Below are 14,993 nucleotides of genomic sequence, written 5' to 3'. Positions count from 1 at the left end.
TGATGGCCACAGGTGCATTTATCTTTCCTATTAATTGCTATTAAAATTAAAAAAAATTAATTTCCAGGGGGCCAAGTAATATTTTTTCTGGAAAGGGGGTGGTAGGCCAGAAAAGTTTGGGAACCACTGATCTACACTGACCCCTAACTATCTCTGTTTCTGTTTCCTTAGATAATTTTTTGGATATGGAAGTGATAAAGATCAGCTGGCTTTCACTTCTGTAGTTCAATGAGACATCTTTTAAATGCCACTCTCCCCCAAGTATAGTCTTCTATATTTTAAATTACAATGAAGACTTTTCCTTTTAATGTTCTCAAGGGGAACATAAAAGCTCCAATAGGTGTCAGCAGAGACTTTAATTTTCTCAAAAAGGAAGTAAAATCATTTTGTCCATTTTCTACATGAATTCTTTTATTCTAAGGACTAACTCTATGTGGATATATAATAATGGTTCCTTTAACAAAACAAACAAGTTTGTATACCTTACTTTTGATTTCATTAAACAAGAACACTTTAGAATCATTTGGGCACATACAAATATAAATTCCTTTTGCTTTGCTGGAAAAGAACAGCTCTTATGTGGCAATGGGGCATTCTAATAGTTGGCCTTGATCACAGTGGATACTTCTAAGAGGTGGGACAGAACTTTCCATCATAAAACGCAATTGTATGGAAGATTGAACAATGATGTCTCTAGAAGTTGAGATGGCTGGTAAGAGGGTATTGTGAAGTAAGCTACCTGGGTCAGGGAATGGGGAGTGTCTTTATTGAAGGTTAAAGAAATCATCTTAAGAAGTTACTGAATGCTTATACATCACTGATTCCCTTGATCCAGAGCCAGAAATTTCTGGGAGAAGCAAAGGCAGGATTAGATTCTCTCAGAGGGCATTTGAATAATTTGTATAATTTTTTTCACTAGCATTCTCAAAAAAGGGCTGTATTTCCTTTGGGGAAGTGTGTGTTTGTACGTGTGTAAGTGTGAGTGTGTGTGTGTGTGTGTGTGTGTGTGTGTGTGTGTGAGAGAGAGAGAGAGAGAGAGAGAGAGAGAGAGAGACAGACAGAGAGACAGAGAGACAGAGAGACAGAGAGACAGAATGAGAATATGAGTTATTTGGAGGGTAGAAAGGTAGTTTCAAATATCATTCTCTCTGAAACAGCAGTTCATGGGTCTTATCTCCAAGTCAGACACACCACCTTTTACAGATGTCCCCCAGTTCTCTCATTTTTACTGCTGTGTAAGCTTCCAACTTTGCCCTTTTGTGAGGCCATTGGAATCTAAATGCTATCCTAAGTAGCCCCTGAAAGAGCTATCAAGGTATTATTGGGAAATCTCCATCCTCAGTACACCTTTCTTTCTCTGTCATCTTTCCTCCATTAGCTTGATTGTGGCAGGTTCCCAGAGGAGAATGGACATTGTGTTTTGGTGTACTGGTGTGTCTGTGTGGACTTCCATTTACTATATAGTTTTGTTTTGTCTTGGAAAAAATGATTCACATAGTAGTGCATAGATCTGATTTATAAATGATTAAATAAATAAGTGAACATTTTGTGGTAAGTGGATAATTTTTTTTAAACTTTGGATATACACCATCAGTAGGTTCTGGAGTGACAATTGCTCTTCAAAGGGGGTCAGGGGAATAATAAATGTCACTGCCCTTCTGGCTTGTTCCAGAGCTCATGTTTGAGCATAGGGATATCAAACCAATTTTAAAATATGTTCCCTTTGCAGCAACTAGACATAAAAAAATATTCAACAATCTTCTGAATTTTCCTTAAAGCAGCCATGGTGCCTTTATCAGAGAAACATCTTGAGGAATTGTAGTTGATTGCTGCTGATTGCAGGGCCAAGCACATGAGATTACATCCCACAATCATCCTTTCGTAAAATAGGAAAGTAGAAGAAATTGGTTTCTAGTGCTCTCATTGCTTCCTAATTCTATAGCCTTCTCCCTGATTTTGTTTCCTTTATATAAGACATCCTCAGATGATCCCTGGCTGTCCAAACATACTTTTTAGGAACTTTATTTAGACTTGTTGTTCTTTAGTACTTTCAGTTATATCTGACTTTCCGTGATACCATTTGGAATTCTTTTTTTGGCAAGATACTGGAATGATTTGTCATTTTCTTCTCTGGCTCATTTTACAGAAGAGGAAACTAAGTCACAGAGATACGTGACTTGCCCAAAGTCACACAGTTAATAAGTATATAAGGAAGAATTTGAACTTAGGTCTTCCTAACTCCAGGCTAAGTGCTCTATCCACTGTGCCATCTACTTTTCCTCCATTTTCTTAGCGAGCTTTTAAATTGGAGTTAGGTGTAGATGACTGATTGTCATTTAATGTTTTACCTTTTTCAGATATTTTTACATTCTCTTATAGAATCTGGACTTAACCCAAGGAATGAATTGCTAAAGGCAGAATTTCAGGAAATGTAGCAAGTCCTCTAAAGAATGACTATGAAAGTAGATTATATATAGTGGTTATAGGGAGGCTAGAGGGATCAGGTTAGGGTCGACATGAAGAATAAGATTGTGAGTCAGATACTAAATTTATTAGAGAACACATTCATGAATGATAACAATAATAAATTTAGTATCTGACTCACAATCTTATTCTTCATGTCGACTCTAACCTGATCCCTCTAGCCTCCCTATAACCACTATATATAATCTACTTTCATAGTCATTCTTTAGAGGACTTGCTACATTTCCTGAAATTCTGCCTTTAGCAATTCATTCCTTGGGTTAAGTCCAGATTCTATAAGAGAATGTAAAAATATCTGAAAAAGGTAAAACATTAAATGACAATCAGTCATCTACACCTAACTCCAATTTAAAAGCTCGCTAAGAAAATGGAGGAAAAGTAGATGGCACAGTGGATAGAGCACTTAGCCTGGAGTTAGGAAGACCTAAGTTCAAATTCTTCCTTATATACTTATTAACTGTGTGACTTTGGGCAAGTCACGTATCTCTGTGACTTAGTTTCCTCTTCTGTAAAATGAGCCAGAGAAGAAAATGACAAATCATTCNTATATATATATATATATATATATATATATATATATATAGACTGAATTTCAAAGGAGGATAAGTGATTGCTAAGTGATGATGAAGAGACTCTGAAAGTAGCCATTAAGTGAACAGGTTACGTCATTATTCTTTCCCTGGTCTTGAATGTTGGGGAATGTAAGAGAAGGAGCAGTAGACCTTGGAGAGAGTGCCAGAAGAGGGAAAAATATGTTTCAGAGTTAAAAAAGGTGGAAAGAATGTCAGAAGAAGGGTTTCAGAATGAAAAGAATTGAACAGTTTAACAGTAGAGGAGAGAGTTCCAGAGGGAACAGTGGAAAAGGAAGGCAGAAGAGAATTGGGGCTGGGGAGGAATAGGGTTCAGAAGAACAGGGATGAAAGTCTAGGAAGAGGTAGCAGAAGAAAGGGATTTTCATTCTGGGCAGAAGACACTTTCGGATCTCAGGGATTAGAGAAGCAAGAGGTAGGAGTCTGCTAGTCATAGAGCTTGGGCAATATCAAGTATATAGACTAAGTAGGCTCCAAGGTTCTAATTAGAATGAAAGAAATAGAATTGGAAATACCTCTACAAATGTTTACTCTAAAGTGGAGCTACTTAGTTGGTTATACGGGGCAAAGGGTGAATTATCTGTTGAAAAGAAAGACTATCAAGTGTTATCTAATATCATAGTGGGGTTATGAAGAGGAATCCCCACATGTAACATGAAACCAGGGTGTGGGTTACATGGAGTTGACCACATTCACTTATAGATCATCTTTCTTCCTGCTTTTTAACTAAATAGCATTTATTTCATCTAGGGCAATCCATGGTTATATTTACATAGTTCCTAATTAATTACTAAAATTTCAACACCCCTCTCAATTAACTAAGCTCAGAAACTGTATGCCAGTATACCAAATACTATTTATTCAATTAACTGGAGAAATTTCTTTTCCCATAGGAACTATTCATACTTTCTCACTGTTAAAATCTCCAAACTCTTAAGATGAAACACATATTTGTTATTGAATATACCAATTGCTAGTAATGAAATAATAACAAAACTAAAATGTTAACAATATTTTAATTTTTAAAATTAAAAATATTATCATAAGTCACTTCAAGCCATTACAGTAATTGCAGATTATTTCTCCTCCCTTCTTAAAAAAATTTTTTTTTAAACATTACCTTCCGTCTTGGAGTCAATGCTGTGTATTGGCTCCAAGGCAGAAGAGTGGTAAGGGTAGGCAATAAGGGGGGGGGGTCAAGTGACTTGCCCAGGGTCACACAGGTAGGAAGTGTCTGAGGCCAGATTTGAACCTAGGACCTCCTGTCTCTAGGCCTGGCTCTCAATCCACTGAGCTACCCAGCTGCCCCCTCCTCCCTTCTTAAAACAATAATGCACCATTTAGTTCACTCAAGATACCATTAAAATATTTTCATTAGAATTGTCTTCATCCTCTTCCCAAAATTACAATCATTTACATAAAGAAAAAAATCTCTCTATAATCCTCTCTGTCTTTTCCAGCTACCCTGCAGTCAGGGAAAGAAATCAAGTCTTTGGTTTCTTTAAGTCCTCACTCTGAAGGCATCTCTCCAGACCAACTCTTTGTTAAATTATTTTTATAGTGTTTCTGCATAAAATAATAGTTTAAACAGTTTACCAAGAATAAAGCTTTTCTTCATTCTCTTTTTGTCTTCTCCATTGGTTTCCTCAAACTATATACAGTAATTCTTTTTTCTCAGTTTCTCTCAAAACCGTCAGCTTCCTATTGCTAAATCTTAAACATTCCATTTGACTCTTAAAGTTATAGCAACAGTTATCTATAGAGTCTGTGGGAAAGACTTCTGAGCCAGATGTTATATGGTAAGAATTGACAAATATATATTAAGCTCTTGCTTTGTACTAGACATCATGCTCAACCTGGTGCTATGAAGATTTGAGGAGAAGAGGTAGGGACTGTATTTCTTGTCTATGTTCCCTTCTGAACTTTGATGCTCTTTGAGGCATTTTAATAAAAAGTGTTTCATTGACATTGTTCTTTTCTTTCTTCTTCTGAAATCATTATAACTATTCACCAGTTCTCCTCTACCTCACCATCTGAGTCCCTCCCTTGAAACAAGTAACTATAATCAAGAAAAACTAATCAACACATTGGCTATGTTGAAAAATGCATCTTAAGCGGAAGGTTTCATTGTTGGTGTTCTGAAGTTATGACTAGTGAGTATATTGATTAGAGTTTTTATGCCTTTCAAAATGTTTTTCTTTGTGGTCATCATATAAATACTAACTTTACATCCTTTCATGAAAGTCAGGGTTCGTCCTTCATTGCTTTGAGATATTGGAATTCCTGATGGTGTCAGAGGATCACAGTCTTAGAGTCATCTAGTTCCAAGTCTAATTTTACAAATGAGGAAAGTAGGGTCAAAGAAATAAGTGACCTATCCAAGGTCATATATCTAGTAAATTTCTGAGGTTTGGTTTGAATCCAAGTCTTCTTGGTTCCAAGTTCAACATTCCATCTAACATGCCTCACTGCTTCCTACAACTAAGGACAAGATTATGTTTACACATAATCTTGACCTCTAGTTTCAGAGGTGGAGGGCTTAGGGACACTCCCCTTTTTCACTCTTCCCACATTCCTTAAATACAAATCTACCCTAGGAGTAAGAGGCATAGTGAGGCAGTTTGACACAAAGATAGTCATTTTTGAAACCAGGAAGACTTGAGTTCCAATCCCACCTCGGACACATTTTGGTGGCGTGAAGCCCTGGACAAGTAATGTTCTCTCTGAATACTTGGGAAGAATTTCGCTTTTTAAAAGCCTTTCCAAAGTCAATAGCTTAAAAAAAATTCTTACCTTCGACTTTAGAATATATACTATGTCAAGAGTCACACAGCTAGAAGTATCTGAGGTCAAATTTGAACCCATGTCCTCTGGAAGCCTGATACTCTATCCACTGTGCTACTTAGTTACCTGAAGTCAACAGCTTTTATCTAAATCTTTGTTAGCAGAGTAGTCCCTAGTTCATATAAAATTGGTGTGATTTCTATGAGTTCTAGGCATTCTGAATCCTTATTTTTGGACAGTGATGGGATGGTGAGGGAGAAGAAGAGATGGTGTCACCTGATGTTTATTTTCATACATAGCCCATAAATACCAGCTCCTCAATGATTTTATATTTTCTCCTCCATACCCCAAAAGATTCTATATCTTCTCTCTTTCCTAACATGCACACAGCTCATTTGGTACTTCATTTCCCCTTTAGGTTACTATTAATAAATGTTTTAACTTGCTTTCATTTTAAAATGTCAAACTATATCAAAACTCATACTCCAAAGTGGTTGAGGAAACTCCAATGGATTATATTAATCAAATAAACCAGTGTTTCCCAAGCATTGTGTTAGAAGCAGGGGACACAGAAATATAACAGTCCCTACCCTCAAGGAACTTAGATTCTATGGGGGACACTAGACATACGTAGATAACTATATACAAAATATAGGGATGGGGAATGGGCCCATGATTTCATTGATATAGGGAGCTCCTGGATGAAGAAACTCCCTTGACCAAGGTAGGTCAACAACTTCTCTGTAACTTAAATGAAGTTCCTACTCAAGCACGATGGGGATGAGGACATGATGGAGATTGCCAGCACCACTCTGTCATCCTAGAGTCCTTTTCTTCAGCAACTTGAAGTGGGGTTGGTCTTGCTAATCTTCCCTTTGAAACTAGAACCCTGAAATGCTTGAAGTGACTTGAAGCTTGGAGGAAACTCAGAGAAGACCAAATAGATGAGCTCTCCCCCTACTGCCAATTTTCATCTAGTCCTTGACGCAGATGTGGGGCATTCATCTCTATCAATAAGGAGACAATCCCATATCAATGGGCTTTGGGACTGGGGTTACACAGAATCTTAGAAAGTTTCCTAGAACACTGAGAGGGGAAGAGAGCTAGTCTGGGTCATATAGCCAGTATATCTCAGAGGTGGGGCTTAAACCAAGTCTCCCTGCCTCTAAGGCCAGCTTTTTATATTTTATATAATATTTATGCCAAATATTTGTTATTGTTCAGTCATTTCAATCATGTATGACTCTTCTTCATGACTCAATTTGGGGTTTTTTTGGCAAAGAGACTGGAGTAGTTTGCCAATTCCTTCTCCTGCTCATTTGAAAGATGAGGAAACTGATGTAAAGAGGGTTAAGTGACTTGCCCAGGGTCACCCAGCTATTAAGTATCCGAGGTTGGATTTGAACTAAGTTACAAAAAAAGAAATATTTTGGGTAGAGAGGAAAGAAGGGAAGGAAAGACAACGGTAGCTGGCTACATTAGCTTCTACAGTTGCCAACTAATCATTTATTAATCATTAATCTTTCACATACAAAGCCAGAACAGTTTCCACAGCTTAATATTCTTTCTCCCCCTCCCATCTCTGAGCCCCCACACTTTATTCACCCACTTTGTCTCCCAACACAGCTTTCCTTCCTTCTTCTATACCCCTTAACTGTGGTCTAATACTCCCATGATACCTAAATGGATTATCCTTCAGGAAGAAATTGTCCTTTGCTAGAGAAGTTTGGTGTCTCATTTCCATACGTAAAGGCATTTATGTGTGTTGTTATCACATGCAGTTCTCTTTCCAAATACAGTAGCCTGGTTGTTAACCAGAGCCCTGGGTTTCAGTAGAGGGCACTCTGACCTTACTCACAAGCCAAGTATTTTAATTGGACTGCTTGTGGGAAGAATTGTCACATTTCTATTCTTATTCAAATGCTCTATATGTAGAGGTCATTCCTCATGCAATTAAACCATAGCCTCCTGCTTCTGGGTAAATGATGTGCCAAGAGGAAAGAAGAAAAGAAGAAATCCACAAAGCCCAAAGCTTCTGTGGAGTGAATGTGTATAATCTTGAGAGCTGCACATTTTAATGGCAAAGTTAGTGAAAGAAAAGCTTGGCCTTCTGAGGAGATGCAACTTTCTGCCAATGTAGTCAGCAATGGAACTTTTCTATTAAATGCTTTATGAGGTTTGGTTAGAGGGAAACAAATGTGCTGAGCCTAGACTGAGCTACCCTATAACTATGCAAGGATTTCATTTATTGAGTATTTGCTATTTGCAAGGCATTGATACCAAGAACTGGTCTCAGAGTCAGGAAGACCCGAATTCAAAACTGAGCTCTGACACATACTGGTTATGTGGGTCCAGGATAGTCATGTAACTTTTCAAGGCCTTGAGAAATTTTGCAAGAATATAAGTTGTGGGCAGTTGTTGATGAGTGAGATCTGTATGATGGAAGTTCCTTATAGCAATGAAATCCCAAATATGGTCTGAAAACAAAAAAGAAAGGGTAAGAGGTTATTGGGGCAGCTGAATGGTACAGTAGATAGAGTGCAGGGTCTCCAGGAAAAAAGACTCACCTTCCTGAGTTCAAATCTGGCCTCAGATATTTAGTAGCTGGGTGACCTTGGGCAGTTCACTTAACACTGTTTGCATCAGTTTCCTTATCTATAAAATGGAGGAGAAGGAAATGACAAACCGCTCTAGTATCTTTGCCAAGAAATTTGCCAAATTTGCCAAATCTTTGCCAAGAAAACCTCAAATGTTGTCATTAAGAGTTGGACATGACTGAAATGACTGAACGACATCATGCTATCCATCTTAGGTGATGAGAATTCAGGTGTTATGAAACTCAAAATTTTCAGAAGTCAAAAAAGTTGTGCATTTCACATTGTAAACCTTAAAATGCTTTATAAACACATCATTATTACTGATATTATTATCAAATCATCATCATTATTGTTATTAGCCCATAATCTCCAGGTCTTCAGTCTGATGATGGCTTTATTCCATGAGTCTTTTGCTTCACTCCTGCTTGGATATATGCTCAGGGAGGACTCTTATCTCTGGTGTGAAGACTTTCCAAATCCTTTTCAGGGCTTCTCATCTGCTTTTGGTGTCCACCTTTTACCCAACTCTCACCTGTGGCTTCAAGAAGCTGTAGCATGCCCAGCAGCCCCTAACCATCTTGGCAGATGGGCTAAACGAAGTTGACAGTAACTGACGGACCTCAAACCTGTTGATGAGTGGAAGGAATGTTTACCCCAGGCATGTGAAAATTTCCCCTGACAGAAGAGGTGAATGAGAATAATTATTCCAACAGCCATAAAGGCAGTAGAAGGGACTCTGGGGAGTGCTTAGAACTTGGTCAGACATTGAAGAAGCCGAAGTCAATCACCAGATCCAGAACCATCACTGGTCATCTTGACTTTTGTCTTGCCACTGGACTTTGGTGACTGGAGGAGAGAATGAGGCTGAGGACTTTGGGTAACTCTGCCTTGTTTAAATCCAATTAATGCACAAATCAAAAGACATCATTAGTGATGCCATTTTGGTCCTCTTCAAGTGTGAAGGACAACAACCAACCAACCTGCCCTTCTATTGAACTTAAGAGATGTTTGTAATGGTATTTAGGAATGTGCTAGTAGATGTTTAATTTTCTCCAGAAAAAATGCATGTATCCACACTGTTAAGCTTAATCTATATTTAGGAATACATTCTTAAGTCCAGTGCAATTAACGAAATAGTCAATAATAAATAAATAAAAGAAAACTATAAATCAAGCCTTGATTTGTGATGATTGCTGATTTTTGTGGTATAAATACTAATGCTGAAAATTGAATAATTGCTCCAGGTTGAGCTGGCTTCAGATTATACCTGGGGCAATTTATAGACTAAAATTGAACAAACTTTGCTCTCAAGGAGTTTGCATTCTAATATACATCATATTCTTGGATAAATAAATGTGAAGTAAATACAAATTGACTTCAGGAGAGAAATAAGCTAGAGAGCACTGACTGGTGGGGGATCTGAGGGGTGGGTAGTGTTGTGAGGAAGATTAGTTAGTAATTAATTAAGCATTAAGGATGGACCTAGCAGGAAGGTCTGGAGCATTCCAAGATGGAATGAAGGAGCAGGAAGAAGGGCTTGTGCTCTGAGAGAGACTCTATTAGTGGTTGGCACAAACTGTTGCTAGCCCTGGGAGATCCCAGAGTTAAGGACACCCTGCATCCTGATTCCCTGGGATCCTGAGTGGTGGTGGCATCTAGCAAGTGGACAAGAACTACAGAGCACCACCAAGTGGAGGAGGAGTTTGGGATCTGGTGGACAGCATCTCAAGCTTACTCTCTCTACTTGGATACCTTGGACCACCTTGGCTTTTGGCATCCTGTGATCATCTGTGTATTACTGTGAGAACCTTCAAAGCCACCCTCAGCCTCTCTAGCTGTGCTGGTCAAACCTGGCTGGAACCAGGTTTGAAGCAGCCTCCCAGAGACTCCAGTGCTGTTCCTTTGGGCCCTGCCTGCTTAGATCACTAAGATTAGAGAAATCAAGTCCTCCCCTTGCCCTGTGGTTTTGCCATTTAGGTTTTAGTGTAGAATCCTCTATCCCATCCTTTTAGTTTCTCATAATTAAACTGTTTAAAACTTTTACCTTGCCTATTGGTTCCAAAGACCTTGGCCTAGGGTGAGCAGAGTGACAGTTAGGCCAACTGTCATTCTTGATTCTTGGTCTCCCTATTCTGTCTCTCCTTCAACCCAGTGTGTGTGTACCCACAACCATTTAGATTATATTTTAACATCCCTGGTGCCCCAATCTTTTTTACAGTAGGTAGATGAGGGCCTTATGTAGGGAACTCTTGAGCTGAGATTGGTAGGAAATTAGAAATTCTAATTCACTCCAGCAGACATTAAATGCCTACTATGTACAAAATACTATAAGGAGAAAGAAGGAAGTTTGCAACAAATCTAGTATTTCCTATTTGAAAAGAATTCATAGAATGTTAGGATTGGAAAGGTACCTCAGAAGAAAGAACACAGAATATTAGCATTGAGAAGGATAACAGAACATAGAACCCTGAATATCAGAGCTTGGAAGTGTCCTTAGAGATCATCTCATCCAGTGGTTTTTGTCTTTTTTGATGTGTCATGGACCCCTTGACTGCTTATGAAAATGATGCACTCCTCCGAGTAGTTTATTTAAATGCACAGAAGAAAATACATAAGATTAAAAGGGAAACCAATTAAATGGAAGGAAAGATATCTTTTCTGAGTTCACGAATCCTCTGAAATCTGTCCTCTGAGACCTGCATGATAAAAACCTTCTAAATTCCTTTTTTTAGATAAGGAAATTAAGCCTAAAATACTTTACGTTCCTTGATCCTATGGATTATTTGTACTCTTGGCAAGCTCGTAGTAGGAGGCAGTAAAATGCCATTTTTCATTAGGTCACAAATTAATTTTATGTTAGCTAATATTTTTCTTTATTTTGTAAAACATTGGCCAATTACATTTTAATCTGATTTGGGTGGTATTCAGGAGTTATGATCAGTTGCAGCTGTCTGGTCAAATTTTACACTCTGTAGTTCTCAAGAGAGTTTGGGATAGTGATTAGGGCATTGGATTTGCAGTCAGGAAGACCTGAATTCAAATACTATCTTAATACCTTAATATCCAAATATATTAATAATCTTAATATCCAAATCAAATGTAACATTGGGCAAGTCACTTTTTTTTAATCTATAAAGTAAGGGAAGAAGATAGATCCAATAGCCTCAAAATTCCTTACAGCTCTAAATTTATACTTTTTCATATTGTGATAGTCCTGCCCAGTGAATTCTATAATGGAGGAAATTCTTAACTATCTTTGACTTCCTAGTACTCCTTAGAGGGTCAGTTAATTAGGAGGGCCTTAGGCAAAACTGTGAAGAAGATGACTCTATCCTGTCCTTTCTGGTTCCTTTCTCTTCTTTTGTAGGGCTAGTTTAGGTGTCCTCATGTTGTCTTCTCTTTCTTCCCTGCTGATATCAAGAAAGATGCTGGTATCAGCAGTTTATGCCACATAAGCTATAGAAAAGGAAGCTTGGCATAGTGGATAAAGATCCAGCTTCATAGTCAGGAAGTTCTGGATACAATTCCAACCTTATACTAACTATGTGATCTCAACCAACTACAGGGCCCCAGACAATTCTCTAAAACTATTCCTTGTTAAGAAGATGCTGATCTATACTGCAGAGTAGGTAGTTCCTCCTTGGGACTTGCCTTTGCCAGTGACATCCTGTATCTCATCAAATGAAGAACAAAAAAGTCACAGAATGCTGGAAGGAATCCTAGAGATTTCCTAGTCTAGGTGCCACCTCTTCTTGGGCATTTGTATTTTAAGTCTTTGATTATAAATCTGGGACAAAAGTTTTATTTAAACATTTTTTTAGCATTAGACAGGAGATTTTATTTTATTTCATTTTGTTTTGTGGGTTGCACTCTTTGTGGTTCCATCATATCCAAGTAGATGATGTAACTATCTCGAGTCGATGGGACGCTCCAATTCTCATCCTCCATGATACTGAGTCACTATGAGTAGGTTGAAAAATCCCAAGGCAAGCAACCACACTCCTGAAACATTATTTGTCTCCCTCAGAGAAAATCCATGTTCTGTTTGACCATGATAAAGCATGGAATTCAAAAGCCCTCAAATGAGGCAGTGCTCCAGCTCAAATCTGGAAATACTATAATCTCATTCCCCCAAAATTGCCACCAGCTCCAAATCAAATCTTCCAACCCCTTTCCCTTAGCCCATTCTGTCAGGACACCTTGCCTTAGATCATAAGCGGCTGTCCACGACTGGATGGAGTTTTCTATGGCAACCTCACCTACTTCTCAAGACTCGTCTCAGGGACAATAGAAAGCAAGTTTAAAACATTTGACCTAAGATCAGGGACACCTTGATTTTCTGCCTGACATCAGACCTGAGACTAGGGGTCTCACCCCACACCTTTCCATCTAGACAACATAAGCATCAAAACAAAGGATATTTAATAAACATCTTTTAATTCCTTTCACAAAAGATCTACCCAGGGGCTTCATTCAGAGACCCAAACCCTCTCTAATTTCTTCACCTCCTAAGCAACCTTCCTTTAATTGTGATCACTGGAGCAGATGCTGGCTGCTTTCCTGGCTATGTTACCTATCTTGAAAATTTTTCCTATTTTCTTCCATTTGATTGCCTTCCTTCTATGGGCCCCTTAGAAACATGAATTGCTGAATTCCAATGGCAGAGATGACTCAGTGGACAAAGTATGTTTAAACATCTTTTTTTAAAAAGACAACTGCTGCAGAAGGTATAAATTTCAATCAAAACATACCATGGAGCTCTCAGAACTATTCTGCATCTTTACATAACCGAGTTACTCTATGGGGGATCCTGCCTGCCTCCCTATCTCACTAGGCACCCTTTCTAGTTAATGTAACATATGAACTCATCGGTCAAAGACTAGGCCTGATTTTATATCCTTTGATAGGTGCTCAATAAGTAGAAAATAATGAGAGGCAATATGAGAACCACCTCAGAATGCAGATACAGGTTCATATTTTGTTCCTGACAAATACTGGCTGGGTGACTTTGCCTAAGTCATCTGATCATTCAGTGTCCCAGGTAACTGTTCAAGAGTGGAAGTTGGAAAACATTTACTCATCTGTATCAGCAGAGTTTCCTCAATGGGAAGTCCCAGGTTTGGACCACATAAACCTACCATGTTTGAAGACATGAAATCCCTAGTTTGGATTCCAAAAGGCATCACATTCTTTGATGGCTTAGCCAAAGGCAGGACATCATTGCTTCTGACAATAATCATAAATAATAATTATACATGTGTGACCACATAGGAAACCAATATTGTTTTTCCCAAGGCAATGGGAAAATGAAGCAATATTTGAAATGAAGACTAGGGCTTTCAGGTCATAAGAAAGCAAGGTGGTCTGTGAAAATGCTCTTATGTAGATATGAATGTTCTTTGCTGGACATTTTTTCTTTGCAAAGGGAAAGTGTCTTACTTCTTGTTCCCTTTTTAATGCAAATGCATGCCTGAAATGTTTAGGTCCCTTCGGATGGCTGATTCAATGAAATACTGCAAAAAGTGAGTTAAAATCAATGGTACAAGGGGAAAGATGTGACATGTATTTCAAGTTATTTGATAGTGTTGCTATATCCTTGGTAAAATGAGGGAATCAGACTAGATACTCTTCAAAGTCTCTTCCAACACTAAATCACATAAATCATGAGAGAAAAAAATATCCTCTCCTCTCTCTCTTCCTCTTGTTCCTGTTTCTGCCTCTTTCTGTCTTTCTCACTGTCTCTTCTTGATGCCTTTTCTCTGTCTCTATGACTATCTTTCTGCTCATCGGTCTGTCTCTCTGTTTTTCTTTTCCTGTCTCCTTTTCTGTCTTTCTGTCTCTTTTTCTCTCTTTCCTTTCATTTGGTTCCCTCCTCTTTTCTCTTCTCCTTTCTTCTTATCCTCCCTTTGTCTCTTTCTTTCTGTTTCTGTCTCCTCATTCTCATTCTCTTCTCTCTGTTTCTTTCTGCCTGCCTGACTCTGCCTCCTTTTTCTGCTTTCTGTATCTCTTTTTCTCTCTTCCTACCCTCCTCTATCTAAAAAGTTCTTATCATTGGTCCCTGATTTGACATTAATATGTAGCTGAAATTGCTCCTTGAACACTGTGTCTCCCTTATTGTAGAGCAGAAATGCTCATATAAGAGTAACCTAGTTACTCATTAGCATTAACTACCATAGAATGTTGTAGTGCCCAGGGAGAAAATAAAACTACCCCTGTAGATAAACTTAATAATTGTGCAACCTCATTATAACATGGCATCTGGCACTTACAGAAATGAAAACACCACATGAGAAAAGATCGAGATGTTCAGCCCCAGTGACTTTACCACTTCTGGGTTCTCCATTACTTTCCCCCCCGGGGAAGGACCAGACTGTCTTCAGGAAAGCAGAAATAATAAACAAGTCCAAGAAAACCAAAACAAGCTCTTATAGGTTTTTTTTTTTCATATCCATTTGGTCTTATCATAGTTCATATCAAATTCTCTCTCTCTCTCTCTCTCTCTCTCTCTCTCTCTCTCTCTCTCTCTCTCTCTCTCTCT

This window comes from Gracilinanus agilis, chromosome 1 (genome assembly GCF_016433145.1).
Source record: "Gracilinanus agilis isolate LMUSP501 chromosome 1, AgileGrace, whole genome shotgun sequence".
In the NCBI taxonomy this organism is placed as follows: domain Eukaryota; kingdom Metazoa; phylum Chordata; class Mammalia; order Didelphimorphia; family Didelphidae; genus Gracilinanus; species Gracilinanus agilis.
This window is presented reverse-complemented; position numbering follows the sequence as displayed.